The sequence below is a fragment of the Euprymna scolopes genome, chromosome 32 (assembly GCF_053919585.1).
Source record: "Euprymna scolopes isolate OS-2025 chromosome 32, ASM5391958v1, whole genome shotgun sequence".
Taxonomy (NCBI): Eukaryota; Metazoa; Mollusca; class Cephalopoda; order Sepiida; family Sepiolidae; genus Euprymna; species Euprymna scolopes.
Window position 1 is genome coordinate 87347976 of NC_136513.1, and position 20974 is coordinate 87368949.

General features: G+C 34.8%; 1 protein-coding gene across 2 annotated transcripts in view; it reads left to right on the forward strand.

The window, feature by feature from the left end:
* LOC145256466 (carbonic anhydrase-related protein 10-like) overlaps positions 1–20974 on the forward strand; it is a 696397-nt gene that overhangs the window by 59978 nt on the left and 615445 nt on the right. The window lies entirely within an intron of this gene.

The following is a 20974-nucleotide window of genomic DNA, read 5'->3' on the forward strand; positions in this document are numbered from 1 at the left end:
TTAAGCATGTGTCGACACGGCAGAGTTTTTAAACCACATGAAGTCACGACAAGAATATTTGCAATCACATCCTGTGCAAGATTTACGGACAGCCGTGAATCGTCAAACAAATTACCTACATAAAAGTTAGTTATAGCTGCTGACTAAGTAACTATTAGTTGACCATATTATCGCTGGCTTGGAAAATATGTGTGAGGTGGCTTAGTGTTGAAACGACCGGTAATAAATGGTCTTTTCTATCAACTGAAATAAAAAAAAAACTCATGTAGAATGTCATTAATTTGTTTATTTGCGAGACTTTTATGCAGACCGTTCGGTTAGTGTTTAAATGTAACCACCACGTTACAACAACACTAATCACACAACAATTTTAGAATGACACAACGAGTAGACAATCACGACCGGTACAGTCAACACACAGATACATGTTCATAGATGAATAACACTATGAGAGGATTGGATACTGTGTTGACAAACTGGCAGAATTCCATTATTTAAGGGGGCAGTTCGACAAGTATTTGTTAACATTATATTGTAGTCAGTACAGAAACAGTCCACAGGAAAGAAACTTTGTCCATGGAAGCTCGCTTTGATTTTAGGAACATAGAGAAAAGATCAAAAGTATTTTGCTGTGGTGGAAGCTAGACAAGTTTATACGGGTGGCGTTTTACAGGGTGGAACCATAAAGAGAAGAGCAGTGGAGCACCTACCATGCATTTGATTTAAGAGGGACTAGCAACGTCGCCTCTATGCAAAAGGGAATGTTGAGAGGAGAAAAGATCATACCCACTAGATTTCGAAGTCGATATTTACTCTTCCCAAACCAGAAAGAATGTTTCGAATGTCATCCTTGATATAGCAGCAATACATATTAGTAACCGATATTATATTTCTTTTTGTTTGTCTTTCTGTTTCGCTTCTTCTCGGAAACGACTCCACGAATCTGGTTAAATTTTTGATGAAGCTTTGTTATGATAAGGTGCAGCGAACTAAGTATTATAATATCCGTTCGATGCACAGTAAAGTATTGATAGTAATTAGCTTTTAATCCAAAAATGAACACAGATTTTTCCCTATTAAACCATCAATTTGACATAAAGCGCTTATTCTAAGTAAAGAGGTTATAACTTTTGCCCGGTTTTAACAGGCTAAAAAGCTAATTAATCCATGATTCCCCTTCTCTCAACACGTCTTGTCTTATTCTGTCTCATATGCTTAATGTGTAAGCAAGCCAACACGTAATAATGTCAGAATTGTGTTACTTAAATAAAATGTCCTTTTCACGGTTAGAAAAAGACAGACCGAGGATGGTTTAGAGTTGGGCAAAGCCATTACGGCAACCTGTGAGGATCTTACTTACAACTCTGATTTTGTATTTATTTCTACCGGCCAACCTACTACTTACTAAAATATCTGCCAATTTTATCTGACGCAAAGTCCAAAAAATGTTTGGTGTAAGCCGATTAGCCAATCAGAATCGAAATTCTCTCGGGCGACTATCCGGAAAAAAAATATTTCTTCTTCTTCTTCTTCTTCTTCTTCGTCTTCTTCTTCTTCTTCTTCTTCTTCTTCTTCTTCTTCTTCTTCTTCTTCTTCTTCGTCTTCTTCTTCTTCTTCTTCTCCTTCTTCTTCTTCTTCTTCTTCTTCTTCTTCTTCTTCTCTTCTACTACTACTACTATTTCAGGTACACTATCATCTACCCGCCCACTGTTTTCGATTATACTGTGCGTCATCACTAGGGCTATGACAACAGCATATTCTTTTCATTGTTTTGACTCTCGAGTATATATCCGACATAGACACAATAAATGGAGAACCACATCACTCTATATAAAAGCATATATGACATCAATGGATACACACTCGAGAGCCAAAACAACGAAAAGAATATGCTGTTGTCCTTGCCCTATTCATCACTAACAATAAAATAACATTTGTATGTATGTCGCGGAATCACAGTCACATGTTCGATCCGAGAGCTAAACTAACTGCAAAATTTGGACAAAAAAGAAACACCTCTACCCGACGTTCTTACCGATGTACCGTGCCGTAACAAAGCGGAAGCGGAAATCACCCTGGGCGGGTAAGAAAAAGCTTCCTCCAAAAGAAGGAAGTTTCAGGAGTGTATGAAATTTACAAGCGGTACACATGGTTGTAAGAAATTCACAATACTTGAACCTTTTCACAGCTCATTCAAAATTAGGGGCACGAAAATTATTTAATCGTTTTTTTCCAGTTTTATATGATTTATTGTTAGCCGAGACCGGCAGTCGCTCGGAATCCATTTTTTCCAACCGATGTAAATATTTAAATTGTGTTTGTAGTAATTGTGTTTGTAGTAATGAGTCAAAAACCACCCTGGAATGAAGCGTTAATGAGTTTGTCGGAGGGCGGTAAGACAATATATTCAGGATTTAATTATTTAAGAGACATATTTGACAAGAAATAACCACTGACCTATATATATATATATATATATATATATATATATATATATATATATATATATATATATATAACTCGTGCCCCACGACGTGAGAACCCTCGACAAACCCGACAGCCTGCTAAATCCCACCCCACACTGTAGAGATCCCGAGATGTAAAAAATCTGTCTACTCCGGTAGTTTCTTCCCCAGAACCGCTAGACTTTGGAATTCCATTCCAGGTCCCTGCTTCCCCAACAGTACTGAGGTGCAGAAGTTCAGTTGTAACGTGAACCGACATCTTGCTGCCCAAATCCCTACATAGTACCCCAGTAGTTGTTGCCCCTGATAGTAGCCCCCTACACCAAAGTGGTAATTTGCCTTGTTAGGGAGCGAGTGAGAGAGACTTATATCCTAGGAAGTTAAGGACATGATATTAAATTTCATATATATATATATATATATATATATATATATATATATATATATATATATATATGTGGGGTGGGATTTAGCAGGCTGTCGGGTTTGTCGAGGGTTCTCACGTCGTGGGGCACGAGTTATATATATATATATATATATATATATATATATATATATATATATATATATATATAAAGGTCAGTGGTTATTTCTTGTCAAATATGTCTCTTAAATAATTAAATCCTGAATATATTGTCTTACCGCCCTCCGACAAACTCATTAAAGGAGATTCAGTCATGCAGGAAGCTTTTTAGTCAGTTTTTGGCGAAGATTTGGCTGCCAAGAGGTCAAAGTTGGAAGAGTTGACCCTTGATGACTCTATCAAAATCCTCCGCCAGTTAAACTGCACATATGCCCATAAAGTTATGAACAATACCTAGGGCCCGAGCAAATCCGGGCTGCACTACTAGTGTATATATATATACATATATATATATATATATATATATATATATATATATATATAGGTCTGTCTATCTGTCTCTGTAATGGAACCATTTGCGAAAATTGTAGGGGGACTACCATGTACTGCAGTAAAGATGAGAGAAAAATGTTGCAATGCGTAATATATGCGACATTGTTAAATACCAGTAGCAAGTGAAGTGTATGTACATGACGACTGGAAACAAATGCGGAGATAAGAATTCCCAAATGGTCACCCATCTGGTACTAACTAGGCTTTACGTTGCTTAGCTTCGGTGATCTGAGGAGAACCTGTGTGTCAACGCGATTATATATATATATATATATATATATATATATATATATATATATATATGTATATATGTGGGTGTGTCTTTATATATATGTTGAGTGAGTGTAAGGGTGTCCTGTTCCATTTAATTGTTATCAAATTGAGCTGGCTTCATGAAGTTGCATGGTGAGTCTACGTATGATTGTTGTTTTAGTGTATCCGATGTAATTTGCATTTTCTTTTTATTATTATTGTAAGGAGTACTCCTGCTGAGAAGGGATTGAAACTATTACACAATATTGTTTTTTAACGTACCCTGTCCTTTAAAATTGTTATTGTTTAATACTAGTATTAATGCATCTTTAAATAGTTAATAGAGGACATATTTTATATAGAAATCGTTTCAGACAGGGCATGAAGCTACTTGATCTAAGGAGCTGGAAATAATTCAAAGGCAAGAACTAGTGAACGATAAGTTTAAGATGGATCAATTACAAGAAAATAACAATTCTTTTCTCTTTGCCAGAAACATCGCTCATGGATTGTGTGAACTAAAAAATAAAACGAAATAAGTTAACGCTGTGGTGTTAGTGGTTGAAAAATTGACGAGAAAGACGTATTACCAATTAAATAAAATTGTATTAGCAATAATACATAAAAAGGCACTGGAACAATATCTTTGCCCATGATGTGACTAGTTGTTAATGTCTATCCGCTGTGCATGTCTGTCACGTTACCTGGGGCCCTGTCGGTAGGGCATTAGAATACGCCGACTGCCACCCTGCAGAGGGTAAAAGTCCCTCAATGGGGGTCCTGGATATGAGCTTAAACTATATCCAGTGGTGAGGCCTCAGCTGGTGGCCTTTGGGGAGTGTGGAGCCACCCTTTAATTACCATTGCTCCCAGGTCCACTCTGACCCGGAGTGGTAGTACCTGTTAGGGTCCCAACTATGGGTTAAATAGAAACCGACGTGAAAACAACAAATATATTCTATTAAAAAAAAATTCTTCAAAATCTTTGGATTCGGCATTAAATAACCCGAAAAGGGTTGATATACCGTAAAACAAAAATAACCAACCAACCAACCAACCACGTTACCTGGAAATGACGTCATGGACGGAAATGACGCCATGGAATAGTTTACAATTAAGTAAACTTAAGGTCCACATTCTGCTGATGATAGATTAAAATTTGAATAATTTAATTATTAAAGAGACAAAGGTAGCAATATAAAGGTGGTTTGGAATAGAATAGAGAGGGGTGGAAGAATGAGAGCAGCAAGAATATTTCGTCGCTAAAATCAACTATGCGCACAATTGTCAAACGGTAATATAAGCATGTTTCATTCTATTTCAATTGAAGTTTTCCGAAATAAAGCCCCCCCCCTTTCTGAGGACTAGCATTTGATCTCTATATGGTTGAATAAAAACCTTTTAATAGAATATATTTGTTGTTTTCTAGTCGGTTTCTAGTTAACCCATAGTTGGGACACTAACAGGTACTACCACTCCGGGTCAGATAATTAATGGTAATTAAAGGGTGGCTCTACACGCCCCAAAGCCCAAAAGCTGTGGCCTCACCGTTGGATATAATTTAAGGTCATATCCAGGACCGATCTCTATATGAGATACATAGATATTCGAATATTCCATTAAAGGTCTCCTTTATCTCTTAAACACTGAGTTAATAAAGAAGTTAAGAACATAATTTTCTTCTCCTCAATCGATTATAATATGTTATAGAATATCTTTTTAGGGGAGTATTGGTTTTACTGAATTCCAGGAATAGAATTCATCTAGTCTGGTAGAGTGTCCAGCTTTGTGCTATTACTTGGGGTAACATCACTTGGAGAATGTGCACAATTATTTGTAAAAGCCATACTGAAGAGATCTTATTTATGCTGCGAATATTATGTTATTTTGAATATTTAGTCAGGATGTACTTGCAAAGGAAAGCATTCTCATATCAGATTGACTTGACAAACCATTGGAAAGAGAGAATTTATACACTCGAAGATTGTAGGCATTCAATTTCTTCGCCAATGCTCGAATTGTGATTGGATGTGACGATTTCGAATTGGACTGCCTTCTCATATGTGGACCTACGAATGACAGCCCTTGGAAACCCGTCGATTCGAAAGATGGTCAAGATGAAGTTAATGATGATGATGATGATGATGATGATGATGATGATGATGATGATGATGATATATCAAATTTTTTATCGAAAATCGAATATACACATATCTAACACAAAAGATATGTTGGGAGCCTATCTCTGCTTTTAAGTTAGTTTCATGGCAAGCGCTCGTCTTAGATCCAATCTATGGTCCCCTCTGACCTGACTTCCACGATAAACACTCGTCTAATTGAAAACACTGTCAATAATTTCCTCCACTCTTTATCTGTGCCTAAACCTAAACGTGGATTCCATGAACAAAGCTTCTTTCTAGAACTGTACGCCTGTGCAATTATATTCCGTTTTCCTGCTTTCCAACTAACTACAATATGGTCGTCTTTACTTCCAATGTGAACAAGATCTTGATGAGCCGATCCATTTAAGTAAACGCATTTACTAAATTTGCAACTACTAACGATTACTACAGTTTCCCATTGACTACTGCACACTCATTAACCCTTATCTTCGAGTAGCACTAGGACCTTGATAAATGGTGACCCATTTGTAAAGAAAGAAGTGGCAGAAACCATAGAAAACGACCTTCAGTCGAGAGTGGAACTGACCGGAAGTGGATGGTAATATTTAATTGTTCCAAGACTTTTTTCCGATAACAACTACAAAAATCCTTCTCAACCACTAACTGCAATGACAAATAATACCTTACCTGGAAGTCCATCTTCCAAACTCATCGGCTTAGCATTCACAGGCAACAAAAATTTGAACAAATTTACTGAGGACATTGCCAAGGCTGCTGCAAAAAATGCTAAAAATTACTCACACAAGATAGCATTCTATATCTTTACAAAGCCACAATTCGTTCATGCACGAGGTATTGTTACCACATCTAAGCTAAAGTCTTTCACCCTTAGACAGGATAAAAAAGTTTCAAATACAATACGTAGCGCACTATCGATCAAGCTCTAACCTCTGTCGAATCGCTCAAACGAACTTTTATCAATTGTGTTTCAAAACTAGGATGATAAGCAACAAAATCACACCCCTTCACTGATGCCTTAAAACGTTATACTCTAATATTTTTTCCTTTGGATTAGTAGACTTTGAAATTCCGTTCCTGTTCCCTGCTTCCCTGACTGTATTAATCTGAAGACGTTTAAATGTAATGAGAACAGACATCTCGTTATTCAACTCCTTACAGCCCCACCCCTTACGTTCCAAGTGAAAATGTACAGTAGCCCAGGTTAAAAATGTATTCATGGGATGAAAATTCAGAGAATTTTCATCGCGTTTATACATTCATATTTCCCCATAAAGACGTAAACAAGTTTCGCTACATTTGAAACAGCAATGGTTCCATCTGTAGTTGTTAATAAAAAGATCTCATCAGGCGAAAATTTTTCTTTTCATCAGTAATGTATTCATATTGATAAGAAAAAAAGAAGGAAATAGAAAACATTATTAATTACTATTGTCATGCTAGTTTAGCGAAGCTTGTACATGTCTGTATATATATATATATATATATATATATATATATATACTTGTTTATATGACCGTTGCAAACCATGTTCTAGTCAGCTGAGAAAAAGACTAGTGGAACATGAGGGCAGTTATAGGAGTAGGGGAAATTGTTGGTAGTAGCTGTAGCTAGACGAGTAATTTTTGGCGAAAGTTTGATCTGGGATACAATAGATTGAAACTCAAACGAGCACTTGCCATATATATATTCATTCTTGAGAGACATTCCCTGTCAGTGCGTCTGCTTGTGTAATTTCGAGACAGAAGTTACGCAATCGAAAACAATACTCATATATGACCATGTATCCACAAATAGTAGCCCATTTGTCACTGACCAGTTTCAACATCGCTAAATTTCGGTGATCAAATGCCAACCGGTATGTCAATGAGATTATACCGTATGTATAACTGTAAATTTATTATTAAAATAAAAACCGTTTCAAAAGTAAAGTCTCCCATTTATCTACCTTAAAATTTAAAAAGGTGCGAAGAGAGAAGGAGTACCATTAATACGATTGATTTTTGTGATCAAAAATGTGTTTTTCTACATGCTCACCGCTGTTTTCAATGCCCCTTTGTCAGGAATCCTATTACGCGTCTCTGCTCCTAACGCACGGTTATGACAGAGCTTGCTTTCTTGAATTAGCACACTGTCAATATCTGCAAAAGAGAGATGAAAATTCGAGGTCATGTATGCATATGTTCAGTTAATCATTCCAAGCAGCTAATAGTCTCCTCTGATTTATTCGAGCGGAATAAAAAATAGGAGGCATTACGTTGGGAACGCTCTGCATATTTTGGATTTGCAGGATTAGTGATTCGTCAGAAGGCCAGGCCTGAGCAGGATACAAAAATGCCCGAGAGGAACAATGGAAAACTTATGCTTACAAACTGTTCTATAAGTTAACGATTTACGAAACAACTTTAAGGTTCCATTCAAAAACAATGTTATCTCCAATTTTACCAAAGCTTATCAAAAGATGTATATTTTATTAGACGGATCTTTCTAAGACAGATCACCAAAATAAAGCAAACTAACAGCTTAATGTAACGTGGCTATTAGTTACACTTTAAATCTCTCGGACCCACACGCTGTCTGGCACCGTCACAAAGGAACAAACAAATAGAAAATAAGTAAAAATCTGACTCGGTATTTATGCAAGTGAAACGCATTCATTCGTGGTTCTTCCAATACGACGCATTTCCTTATATTCCCAAAAATCTTTTCGCACACACATGTGCTTTTAAAAGTCTTCCTCCTCGCTACCTCATGCAGGCGCTAGCCAGCGCTTTCATTTCCTTCGTATTTGCATGTTCACCTTCCCTTGCTTCTATCTCGACCATGTGGTGTATTTATTTCTCCATTTTTCTTGTGTTGCAAGCTTGAACACACTTGCTAATTAGCATACGTGTTTTAACGGTTGCTGCTGCTAATATTTTCGCTAGCCAGCTATCCTTCGACCGCTGCTGATATTTTCACACAGGCCCATACGCGCTCTTTTACAAAAAGAGTAGAATAAAGAAGAAATAAGAAAAAAAAGAACTATCAGACGAAAGAAATTAAAAATTTAGTATTGCTAAGAAATCATTAAATTAATGTTTGTAACTTCCGTATTTCAACAGAGAGCAACGCGTATATGTAAATGCATAGGAAATGCGAAATGATGTCAAGGTAAGAAAAAGATTATAAAAATGTGAGAGAGATGTTAGAGCAGACGATCACTTGAAAGACCTCATAGCCGTAATGAGAAGTCACGCGTGGCAGAAGAATGAGGAAATAAATGCTTTGTTGCAAAAATAAAAGAAGTAGAGTTATTACTTGTTCTATGTTCTTTGCACCGTAGACTGCGTACAACGTGTTGGGTCATGAATTGTGTACATGTGGGTCCCGTGTGCAACTTTACAGTAAAAAGAGCTAAGTCAATAATCAGTTGTAAGTTATACACTTCTGGAGATTGAAGTTTCATTCATAAAGACAGACGAAATAAGAACACAGGTATGAATTATCTTCTACCCAGTCTGAATAAAAATTATTTAAGATTCCGTTCAAAACGCCGGAAAAATTCTCAAGTTAGATCAGATGTGGAACGTGTCCCTTCAAACCTCTTTCGGATCCCCATCCCGTCTTGTATCGTCGAAAAAACAACAAAAAAAACAAAAATAAACAAATCCAATGATGGAGTACTGCTGCCACATCTGGACAGGAGCTTCTAAAAACAGTATATCCTACCTTGACAAAGTACAAAATAGACTTCGTGACTTCGTGGGAGATGCCCTTTTCTCTTCCCTGCAACCTCTCCCACAGAAGAAACGTTGCGAGCCTGTCTTTATTTTATCATTATTTCCATGGCATGTGCTTGTCTGAGCACCAATCTCTGCCCCCCTCGCCAATCTTTCACAATAAACACCCGTCTAGCTGAAACTACTGTCAAAAATCTCCACTCACTCTATATCTGTGCCCAAATCAAAACGTAGATTCCATGAACAAAGCTTCTTTCTTAGAAGTGCACGCTTGTGGAACTTTCTTCCGTTTGCCTGTTTGGATGTCTTCAAGTCCAACATAAACAAATTCCTGATGAACCGCCCCCTTAAGTAAGACACTTCATCAAATCTCAAATACTAACGATTTTTACGATACTATCCCATTGATTACTGTACACGCAATAACCCTTATTCCCGAGTGGCTTCAGGGCCTTGATGATGATGACCTCCATGTAAAAAAAAAGAAAGAAAATCAGGCTTTTTTTCTTCTGTTTTTTCCAAAGGCATTTATTACCATTTCAAACAACAAATGCTTCTTGTTTTTTTTTTCTAACTGGTCATTTCATCGGCCCTGAGATTAACAACACCCTGCCATCTCGATACCAGCTTAAAAGTTTCTCGCCACCACCACCCCGTAGCCACACGTCCATCTCACCTGTCCGTTTTTCTTTCTGCTCGAACACACCGCCTGCAATTACATACATCCGTCTACTCCGACGCGCACTTTGCTTATCTCCGATCACGTACTGTTCCTTCATTTTTTTTTTAATTTTGACGAAAGCCTGTGAACACTTGCTAATTTGCATAGTGCTCAAACTGCTGCTGCTGCTAATACCTTGGCTAGCCATCTATCAGTCACCTGCTGCTGCTGATTATTGATATTTCCACACGCACTTATATGCGCTCGTATAAGCACGATATAAGATGCACCTGAAGAGGGTCGGAGGTGGCATCGGCTGAAACAATCTGAGGATAACATATGATTTTTCAAATGATCTCAAAATTCTAAAATAGAAAATTTTAAATATTCTAAGACACAATTCTCCTAATGTATAAGCGTTTTATGTGTTAAAACTTGTTGTCACTTTACATCGTTCGATGGTCAAAATGATGGGTTAAGCATGTAACAATAGAAGACCAAAAATAGGTGAATACGTAAATGCGGCCAATTTTGTATAAACGAGAAATTCAGCGTAAACAAATTCTACGAAACAGAGACGAAAGTGCGAATCGCTTTTCGTGTTAGTGGGCAATTGTCTGTGTAAGAAAGCCTTTCCTCTTGGGAAACGTTTTCAACATCAGAATTGGAATACATTTTTCAGAGTAGAAAGTTATGTGCGCCAATAGAATGGTGAGAGTTCTATTATTTGCAGCAAGCGATTCTTACGCACCTGTTTTCCATCCTTATATGTCGTCTTAAATAAGCACAGAGTTTGTATTACTGTACACATAGATTCGAAAAAGTTGTCAAAAAACAAATATATAACAAATAAATGTTATCAAAGGCAAGATAAGTTACTTTTCTACCTGACTGGATATAATTTTCGTGTTTTTATTCAATTTAGCATGTTTATTCAGCTCGAAAAGCATACAGTGTTTACCGATGTATTGGAAAATTCAAAATGGCGGCCGACTCTCTCTTTAACACGGTACGTTCGAAAAAAGGTGTAATAAATAATAAACTAGACAAAATACTGTTAGAAATTCGCTCAATATATGTTACCGTGACATAACTTGATATATATTCGGTGGTTTTTTAATAGTATTTTGTCTAGTTTATTATTTATAAATCGTTTTTACGCGCGTTTCAGACGTTCTGTGAAGCGTCCTCGTCAGAAATTATTTTCAAATGTGTTGGAGATGTAAAAATGGCAATTTTCGTAGTTCATTTGAAGTGTTTCCAAGGGGTGGAGGCTTGTAAGTGTTTATTATTCATTGGCATGTTCAATTATTATTACTCTTTTATTGAGCTTGTCCAGGCTGCTGACCTGGTTGTAGTCACTCTCTCTTTCTGCTAATGTTTTTTCTTTTCCTTTAGGGTGAAAAAAAATATTGAAAATAATTTCTGACGAGGACGCTTCACAGAACGTCTGAAACGCGCGTAAAAACGATTTCAATGACTTAAAAACATTATTATAATGATCCAAACATAAATCTCAATGAAAAACCAGGGCACGGAATAATAAAATAATGTTAAAAAAATACACATTGTTGGTGACTACTCCCTTATTTAAATATACATCTTTCTTTAGTTGGAATTTCTTAACCCATTTTATTTAAATATATATATAAATGCTAAATTGCTACAGAAAGGTTTAATATTTATGGAGCAATTCTGCCAAAATAATGCAGATCTTAGAATAGGGAGTATTTCAGAAATTACCTTTTTAAAACGCAGCGTAGTTTAATGAACACTGTATCAGCCTGGAAAGATTTTATTTGTCGGAATTAAAGCAATTTATTTGTTAGAACGATACTTGCACTAGAAATTATTTACAACTAGCAAGACAAGTGTCCAGGCGTTGCCCGCGGGTAATCTAAAATTTTGATTGAAGTATTTTAAATACTTATATTATTAGCGTCTCACTTCTGAAAAAAGGGTTAGAAAAGGAAATTGCTCCAAAGTAATTTAATCTCTAAAGCAAGGTTTTCACATATTTGTAAGTGGTTAAGATTCCTGATATGCAGATTGAGATAACTTTTCTTCATAAAATAAATTGTAACTGACGGAAAATCGTGACAGATGGACAAATCTTTATTGATTTGTTCTCAATGTCCAATTACATCCCAAAATAACTTACCTCACTACGAAGGAAAGGATAGATACCAAGTTTGTTTGTAACGTGGGAGAATCAGGCGAATACCAACAAGATTGCAAAATTTTTCTCAGCCTAGGAGGGTATTTCTTTCACTGAGTGATAATGAAAATATATAAAGTGCATGAACAGCAAGATTACTACAGTTTTTGTGTAACGGAAAAGATTTAAGGAAAAACTGGGGTTGGCGGATTTCTGTCGGTTTTCTATCGTTTTGTTAGATATTCTTATACGCACTATTTTTTTAAGGAAGACGACGTATGTATTTCTGAATTTATTTCTTTATCTATCCCTTTGATTACTGTACACACAATAACACTTATCCCTGAGTGGCCATTGGGCCTTGATAAGTGGTGAACTCCATGTAAATTTTTTTTTATATTCTATTTATTTATCTATCTATATATCTGTCTGTCTATCCATCTATCTATCTATCTATCTATCTAGTAAACCATGTATCTCTCTCACACATAGTCACAGACAAACATACATTTATATACATATATATGTGTGGAATATATATATGCATATATATATATATATATACAGTTTGTATATATTATATATATATATGTGTGTATATAAATTGTATATACGCACACATACATATAATCCGTGTGTACAAACAATTTATAAAAATTATATCTAATTTATACATATACATGTATTATATAAATATATGTATATATATACATATATATATATATATATACATGAACTAAATACGATTTATATAAATTGTTTACAGTCGATAGACATGAGATCTATTTATTTTGATTAGTATATTTGGCATCTCGCTCGATTTATTTTTGTCTTGTGTTTTATTCAATAGATTAATTATTTTCTAGCACACAGAGAAATAGACACACAGGCATGAACGCATATATATATATATATATATATATATATATATATATATATATATATTAAAATACTAAACAGAGTACAAAAAATTTTGTGCAATATATTTGGCTAAAATATTAATTCAAGTGCATCGAAGAAAAGTAAAAAAAAAAGTTAAACCACACACAAAAAAAATCTACTAAATTCTAAAACTTATAATATTGAAATTGCAGACACTACAAAGAATTCCCCCCCGCACCCACCTCAAAAAATTATCGCTATAAAATTGTTAGAAGTCATCATTGTAAACGTTCACCGCATGAATTTTGACAGATTCTTTTTATGATTACATGATAAAGTTTTAGAAGGGTGTTCAATTTTAAATATGTAGACGTACTTTCGAGCAGAAAGGTTACGTCATAAAAGAACAGTTACTTCTGTGTCTGCTGAAAATCTCAGCTTTTAGAAGATTTTACGACAAACCTTCATAAACTTTCAGGTACAAGTTTGATCTCTAGTCGTAAAGTGTATCATTTGAATTCTTTGGACTATTGTTTCCACCTTGGGTCTTATTTCAGCAACGCTTCGGTCGATGTAATCGTCAGCCTCCTTCACGTATATCTTGTTAAACGCAGGAATCTGTCTGCCGAAGTAGGGAATCTACACGGGATTCGGAACGGAATCATTAACTGGGACAGTATGCTCTGGTTCCGTCAACCATAATTGGACAGAAGTCCTTAGTAATTCGTAATGGTATATTTAGTGTGCCCACACTAAGGATCAGGACTTTAACCGGGTGAAGGGTATAAGTTTAAAACTAAATTTTATCACGTCTTTTACATCATGAAATAACTTAAAACCTATTTTGTTTTTAGATGTAAAATCTTACACCTTATCCTTTTTTATAACTACTATTTAATACATACTATTACTATGCATTTATGTACATTTCTATGAATTCGTTTTCTTTTGTGTGCATTTATATTCATATTAAAAACCCTCTTTTCTATTTATTCAAAAAGAAAATACTATTTTCTTATATATGGGTCGTAGAATTGCATTCACTAGCAAAAGATCTAGCTAATTTGCATATTCTTTTAAACATTTATTTTATTTCCCTATTAGTTTTCTCGGTTTTCTTATGGGATGATCATCTTTAGTTAACTATTACGTGTAATTATATTCATGCAGATAGTCTACATGATTTATACTTGCATAATATTTGCGTAAAATGTTTACAGTAAACACAACATTGTTTCCATATTTGTTCATGAATATGTATATATTTTTGTTTAATCTATCTATGTATCTATCTATCTATCTTTATATATATATATGTGTGTGTGTGTGTGTAAGTGAACGTGTCTGTGTATCTGTGTGTATCTGTCTGTCTGTGTATCTGTGTGTGTACATTTCCCTACGCAATAACTCTGTCAATTTTTAGTCTACAGACGAAATTTGATATACAGGGTACTGAGATTTGAGAAAATCAATGTGATCGGTTTTCGGCCGGAAATTTAGCGATTAAGGGGTCAAAGTTCAACAATTTGACCTTTGAGAACTCTACAAAACTCTTCCGACGATTTCAAGTCTAACACCTTGAAATTTTAGATATAGGTTCCTTGGACATTGATCTTACTTAATAACTTGATTTAATCCCAAAACAATAAATTTTAAGGGGTCGTATTAGGGGTCAAAATTAAAAAAATTAACCGCATTTTTTTTTTGCTCAACATACGGGGCACCCATGCTTGTCTATCTATCTATATATCTATAAAAGTGAACATGTCTGTGTGTGTACATTTTCCTACGCAATAACTCTGTCAATTTTTAGTTTACAGATTGGAAATTTGATAAACAGGGTACTGAGATTTGGGAAAATCTATGTGATCGGTTTTCGGCCAGAAATTTGGCTGTTAAGGAGTCAAAGTTAAACGATTTGAGAATTTTGGGACTAAACACTTGAAATTTTTGATAAAGGTTCCTTAGACATGGATCTAACTTAATAACTTGATTTGAGCCCCAAAAAATAAATTTTAAGGGACCATAATAGGGGACAAATTTTAAAGTTGACCTTTTTTTCTTTTTTTTTTGCTCAGCATATACCTCCAAACACACGGGCAACGCCGTGCACCAATGCCAGTATATCTATAAAAGTGAATATGCGTGTGTGTGTGTGTGTGTACATTTCCCTACGCAATAACTCTGTCAATTTTTAGTCTACACACTCGAAATTTTATTTACAGGGTACTGAAGTTTGGAAAAATCTATATGATCGGTTTTCGGCCAGAAATTTCGCTGCTGAGGGGTCAAAGTTCAACGATGTGACCTTTGAGAATCTACCAAACGCCTCCGACAATTTTGGATCTAAACACGCTTTAAATTTTAGATAAAGATTCCTTGGGCATGGATCTAACTTAATAACTTAATTTGAGCTCAAAACAATAACTTTTAAAGGGTCATAATAGGTGTCAAAGTTTAAAAAAGTGACCGTTTTGTTTTTTTGCTCAGCATACACTTCCAAACACCCGGGCAACGCCGGGCACCCATGCTAATGTATCTATAAAAGTGACAGTGCCTGTGTTTCTGTGTATCTGTGTATCTGTATGTCTGTCTGTATACATTCCCCTACACTATATCTCTGCCAATTTTTAGTCTACAGACTCGAAATTTGACATACAGGGTACAGAGACTTGGAAAAATCTATGTGATCGATTTTCGACCAGAAAATTGGCTGTTAAGGGGTCAAAGTTCAACGATTTGACTTTTGATAACCCTACCAAACCCCTCCGATCATTTTGGGTCTAAACACTTGAAATTTAGATATAGGTTCCTTGGACCTAGATCTAACTTAATAACTTTATTTGAGCCAAAAACTGTAAATTTTAAGAGGGTCATAAGTTAAAAAAACTAATCCTTTTTTTGTTGTTTTTGCTCAGCATACACCTCCAAACACCCGGGCAACGCTGGGCACCCATGTTAGTATATCTATAAAAGTGAACGTGTCTATGTGTGTGTACATTTCCCTACGCAATAACTCTGTCAATTTTTAGTCTACAGACTCAAAATTTGATATACAGGGTAGTGAGATTTGGTAAAATTGATGTGATTCGTTTTCGGCCAGAAATTTTGCTAAGGGGTCAAAGTTCAACGATTTGACCTTTAAGAACTCTACACAGCCCCTCCGACAATTTTGGGTCTAAACACTTGAAATTTTATATGTAGGTTTCTTGGACATGGGTATAACTTAATAACTTAATTTGAGCCCAAAACAATAAACGTTAAGGGGTTATAATAGGGGCCAAAGTTAAAAAAATTGACCGCTTTTTTTTTTTTTTTTTTTTTGCTCAACATACACCTCCAAACACCCGGGCAATAAGGATATATGTCTGTCTGTTTTTCTGTCTCCATATTTTCAAACTCTATCTCCCCTTAAACTAAAAGTCGCAGATTGATTTCATTTTTTTTACAGACCGTTCTTTTATGGATTTTTAGCCGGTTAAAAATAGTTTTTAAGGGGTCAAAAATGGGTCAAAATTGAAAAAATGATCGTTATACATTTTGCACATTCTTTTTAGTTTATTTTTTAAATCTTAATCAGTTCATATGCGTGTCAAGTTGGTAAAGTGGTAACGTCACCAGCTTTGCGTAATTCTGTTTCAGTTCTCACTGATGGCACCCAAATACTTTTTTTTTACTTTTAAAATCATGACTCTATAAAAAATATATACGAAATCTGAACAAATTAAAATATCATTTTTTTTTTTACACAGTGATCACCACTTATCAAGGCCCGGAAGCCACTCAGGGATAAGGATTATTGCAAGTACATTACGTTAGTGTGGAGATTTGATGAAGTGTTTACTTAAGGGGGCGGTTCATTGGACTTGAAGACATCCAAGTTGTAGTCCGGTGGGAAGCAGGCAGACGGAACAGAGTTCCACAGGCGTGCAGTTCTAAGAAAGAAAACTTTAAGTGTATTTTACGCCTAGGCAAAGCCGGGCCACCCTCCCCGCTAGTATATATATAAAAAAGAAACTGTGTATGGGTGTCTGTGTGTGTATCTTTGTGTATGTGTGAGTTAAGACTCGAAAACACTAAACGGATTTTTATGAAATTTTACACGAAGGTGCCTTGCGGTGTTCTTAGATAGGTTATACATCGAAATGTATTCGATAAGTATCAATAATCGATAATCGATAATCGGAATAAACCGATGAAATAAGGAACATGCGATTTTGCGAAAGTTAACATCTTACAGATCCTTACATTACAAGTGCATTTGAGAAGTATTATTATCACAGAAGTCGGAAAGCCGCACATATAAAATAAACAGTAGGTTCTTTGATATGACAGAAACGCGTTCGAAATGAATGTTTATGTTTAAAACACAACTGAACAATGATACTTGACCTTTTAATTTTAAACATTAATTGAAGCCATTATCACCGGACAACTAGTAAGGGCAGGCATATAAAATCAACTGTAGGCTCTTTGATATGATAGAGGCGCGATCAAATTAAGTGATTTCACCGATTTCGATTACGAGAAAATATGGAAGTGTGAAACATTCGTTGATTATCATTTTATTCTGGGCAACGTCGGGTCTCCATGTAAGAATATATATATATATATATATATATATATATATATATATATATATATATATATAAATAAATATATATATATATATATATATATATATATATTACAAAGCTTTGTTGAAATTCAAAGACTTACATTTTTTTTTCTTTTTTTGTGTAACTTTTGTTTATTTCATCCTGGATTTCTTTATTACAGCCGTTTCGTAAATGGGATGGCAATTTCATGATTTTATGTGTTCATAAATGTCTCCAATTTCATCAATTCGTCAGATGTCATTTGCATTTGATGTTACCAACAAAAAGTTAATTTTTCACATGATAAACGTTACATTAGATACATTGAGCTTTACTCGAAATTAACGGTATACATTGAAATTAACAATATTTCAAAAATAAACATTTATATATATATATATATATATATAATAAGTAGTGAGTAATATATATATATATATATATATATATATATATTGCTCACTACTTATTATCTCCTATATAGTAATATGACAGCAGAAATTTTCCTCTGTACTAAAGTATCGTAGGTTTACCAAAAGAGATGCTATGTACAAATTCAATACATCTAGCCTAATAGCTACTATCTTGTTTCTCATATAAGTTTCGAACATTATTTTAGACTCATTCAGTCGGGATAATAAAATGCTACAATGCATCCGACGAGCAACACGATCACAATCGCAACATCAACAGAGGAATGAGTCCCTAGTTTTCTCTCTAAATATTTAGTCCTTCCACCGCTACTGTTTGTCATTGGAAACAATTCTATATACACAGTGCACCCAGCGATCGTAACTGAACTAAATGCATAGAGATAACATAATCTTTCCTATTTCAGATTCGCAAATAATAAATCCTCCCTCACCAAATTCCGTCCATTCTGATTGGCTGAACTCTAAAAATTCTCATATTCTGGAATCCAATTATTCACTTCATAAACGAATGAATATGAAAATTACAATATGGCGTTGCTAGAAGACATATTTACCATAACAAGTCTTAGAAATGCTTTCCTTGAGCATAAAACACACTGGTGATGTTTCACAGCCACGCATTACATATGTATTGAAGAGTTATATTTGTGACTTTTACATTAAGGTTTTCCCTAAAACCTTAAACTAAAAGAAACGCCATTGTTTTCTTCGACGACGACGACGACGCTGCGTTTTTTTTTCTGCCAAAAGATAAATACATTCATTTTTTGAACGAACTAGAACAAACTTATTTTTTTCCAACTAAATTGAAGAAGTTAGCTCCCACATATTTTCGTTTTTCACGCCGAAAGATAAATACGGTATATATATATATATATATATATATATATATATATATATATATATATATATATATGTGTATATATATATATATAGTGGGTAGATTGCTTAAACAATCTTTCACTTGGTGTAAAAAGGAAAGAGAGCTTTCTATATTTGATGTCTAAAATGTCAGTTACACTACCACCTCTCCCTTTCATTTTTAAATTTAACATTTTATTTTATAAAAAATACATTTTTCTCTTTCTATTTAAGAACCAGTCGCCTTCAGTGACACATAAGCCATATTACGTCACCTGACGAGGTCATTTATTTTTTGCCAATCAATAGTCCGAAGCATTAGTATGTTTGGTATATCGACTATGTAATACTTTTCTATATAAATAAAAATATTATATTTTGCTCTTTTTTATTGAGCATTCTAATAACCTCGTTTTAAATCATGGGTCTTCCCTCTTGAACACCTTTAACTTAGTATATATATATATATATATATATATATATATATATATATATATATATATATATATATATATATATATATATGCGTTAACCTTAGTTTCTTTTTAGCCATTTCATATACAACCGACCATAGTCCAAAGAATAATACTATTATTTTTATGCGTCGTTTTTTAACTTTTATGAAGCCAATTACAGACATTACGTTATTGAGAAGTGATCAAGCGATCCATGATCGAAACATCACATGATTGATGTTTCTGACAAAGGGGAATTGCTCTTTCCTGGACCAAAATGTATTCATCCAGCACTTATCCATCGGTAGTTGTCCTTTTAAGTCGTGTTTTAGCTCTTTACGTAAAGTAGTTTAATGCTGTGTCTGGAGTGATTTCCATATTAAAATTAAATATGCAAGTGTAATGGAGAATACATTGTCTGCCGTGTGTGCAATTTCATAGTCTCCGGCTGCCTCATCGCCACTACGGTTACAGAGAGACGGCCTACAAGTTTTATTGACGAGGGAGACTGCAGAAAAAACTTTGAGTATCGAGCAATATCCCATGTCGAAACTGACAGGTTAGGATTAGGGTTAGTGTTAGGGTTAAACTGACATATATCAAATAAACGAACTCGCGTCTAAATACACAACTTTCGAGTTTTGTAAGACGAGTATTTTCCATTCTTTTGTTGTTTTTTTTTCGCTTTATTTTTTAATTCTTTAAAACGCGCCATTTATACGTTTGTAACAATTAGTTTATACAGGTGTGCCTGCCATATTAATGAACGGCTCGCAATGTTTCGCGTGCAGTGATCCGAAAATTACAAAACAAAACAGAACAAAGAAACATTGGAATATGGAATACAAAAGCCAGTGCAAGATTTCAGTTCTGTAGATCTTCTGCACAATAATAAAAAAAACGAATTACATGTATGCAACCACCCACGCACACATATGCATGTACGCACACACGCAGACAAGTCATACACCATCTACATGGACATCTAATTTCTACATCTATATACCAAGAAAACGGAGCAATTAATTGGTTGCTTGTTTTGTTTTACGCCATATCAACCCTTTTCAGGTTATTTAATGCCGAATCCAGTTATTTTGAAGGACAGTTTTTTAATAGAATATTTTTTTTCAAGTCGGTTTCTATTTAATTCACAGTTGGAACCCTAACAGGTACTACCACTCCGGGTCAGAGCAATGGCAATTTAAGGGCGGCTCCACACCCCCGACAGCGAGCAAACTAAGGCCTCACCATCGGATAAAGTTTAAGGTCATATCCAGGACCACAGAGTTATTGAATCTCATATAGTGACATGAGACAAATACAAAACCTTAGTACAAGTTAGTGTCCTCGGTGATGTTGATGTAAACATTGGCAAGAGGAATACAAAAACTAAAAACTAATTTACAACATGAAAAGAATCTTTAGTAGA